The sequence below is a fragment of the Haplochromis burtoni genome, unplaced genomic scaffold, assembly GCF_018398535.1.
Source record: "Haplochromis burtoni strain Fernald_Lab_line unplaced genomic scaffold, NCSU_Asbu1 Contig_906, whole genome shotgun sequence".
NCBI lineage: Eukaryota > Metazoa > Chordata > Actinopteri > Cichliformes > Cichlidae > Haplochromis > Haplochromis burtoni.
In genome coordinates, this window is record NW_024583267.1 from 75,622 (window position 1) to 77,587 (window position 1,966).

The following is a 1,966-nucleotide window of genomic DNA, read 5'->3' on the forward strand; positions in this document are numbered from 1 at the left end:
TTAGCATAGCATGTTAGCACTATTTCTTATCACTCAGACGAATGGATTCAATGAATGTCGAGCTCAAAGTTTGTTTACGAGGATTGTGAATGATTTAAAAAAGTTACCCACTGTGTTGACATGATGAATGTATGGGTTTCTTTACTGGTTGTGTTTGAGATTTTGGGAAATATGTTTATTAGCTTTCTTGCCTGAGGGGAAACGCTTTCATGTCTGTGGCAGTTTAGCTTAGCTTAGCATAAAGCAACGGAAAATCAGCGAAGACTTTGTTTTTTTTAATGTAGCAAAATGCTACTCAATCTAATGACACTGGCATAGAACAATACTCATTTCATAAAGATATATAGTAAAAAAGGCATAAATTACCATTGCTATATAAATACATTTTAGTAACTCTCTTAAAACCATACTCTCCCCTCTATTTCTATTATCACAGTTTAATGCTAGCAGCGGGAAATCAGTTATGACTGTAAAGTATAATTTTCTATGATCTATAAAAAAAAAAACTTGCATAAAACCATACTCTCACTTGTACATATAGTTATTTAGCACAACTTAGCAAAGCTTGTTAGCTAGCTTAGCAAAAAAAACCTTGAGGTATAAAGTAGCATTTTCCTATTTCCTATATAAATCAATCTTTTAGTAACTCTCTTAAAACCATATGTTTTGTTTTTTTTTAAAAACCTTTCCACTCCTATTTTTACATCATGCTAGTTAGTTGAGCACAAAGCAGTGGGAAAAGCCATGACTGTCGGGAGAAAGTTAGCATTTTTGTATATAGATAACATCTAATAAGTTAAACCAAATTTTTTCCCACTTTAGTTTTTACACACAGCTAGCTAGCTTAGCACAGGTGAGCCCGCCAATCCCCAGATTCAGTTTTTGCATACAGTAACAAGCTTTAAATGGGCGTGCTCGGCTAGCTGTTTGTGCCCATGTCTCTATGCTAAGGTAAGCACAGACACAAAGCGCTCTGTCTGCTCCTCTCTCTAAAATTATTTACAGAAGTCTTCCTCTGATGAGTCAAAGATAAATTTGTCGTGTTTGTTTTTTATGTTGTTAATACTGGGAGCTCAGTGGATCAGTGCGGGGGGAGCAAAAAGCCAAGGGGAGCGGGCTGGAAAGGAGTGTAAGAACTGCTGCTGCTGTTAGCGCCCATCAGGCTGTTGGTCACTGTGAGTTGTGCTTGGACATTTTTCTTTCAGGTCCATCTGCTGGTTTCTGGTCGTCTAACCTCAGATCCAGTGCCTTATGTTTGCTGAGTTTACTTCTCTGTGCTCGGAGAAACACTGCTGTATAGAACAAAAACGTGCTGTTTGGATTTGATTTTCTATGTGGTTAAATAAATAAACCTTTGGCTCAGATGCTGCCTCTGGAGCTGTTGGTTGATTTTTGGGTGAATAAAATTTCAGAATCTTTTAGCATATTATTAGCATATCATAGTAACTATTGCAATGCACAACAAACTTCAGTGAAGTGCCGGGAAGAACTGATTCAGGTCATCAAACTGTATTATTAGACAAAGATAACATGAGTAAGTACAATGTGCAGTTTTTAAATGATGCAATGAAATCTCTGATTAACTACCTTGTTTTGAAAAGCTTAGCTCAATGTCACTTTTGGGCAGGCTCAACTTGAGAACAAGGGAACGTAGGAGTTTCATACTAAAAATCTCAGTGACCATAACCTCAATGCCAAGTTTTCTGAAATTCTTGTGACAGTGATAAGTCAAGGAGGAAGTCACCGCAAACATTACCATTTCCTTTTCTCTGTCTGCCACAAGGCTAACTCAGAGGCCTGCTTTGAATCCACCCTGAGGCCACTGACTGCATGCCGTCACATTAAACGCTGAAATAACCCCACACATTGTTTAATCTCTACTCTGGAGACCTCAACATGCCAATAACAGGTCACAGTTACAGCGCCACCCAGTGGAAGCAGGATGATATGTATCATAACATCATCC

The 1,966-nt window shown here is 38.1% G+C and overlaps 1 protein-coding gene across 1 annotated transcript in view; it reads left to right on the forward strand.

The window, feature by feature from the left end:
• Positions 1-677, forward strand: part of otud4 (OTU deubiquitinase 4) — a gene marked incomplete in the record, with an annotated part of 21,419 nt that extends 20,742 nt beyond the window's left edge. Inside the window, 1 exon segment of the mRNA XM_042216048.1 lies at positions 1-677.
• Between the last annotated feature and the right edge of the window lie 1,289 nt (positions 678-1,966).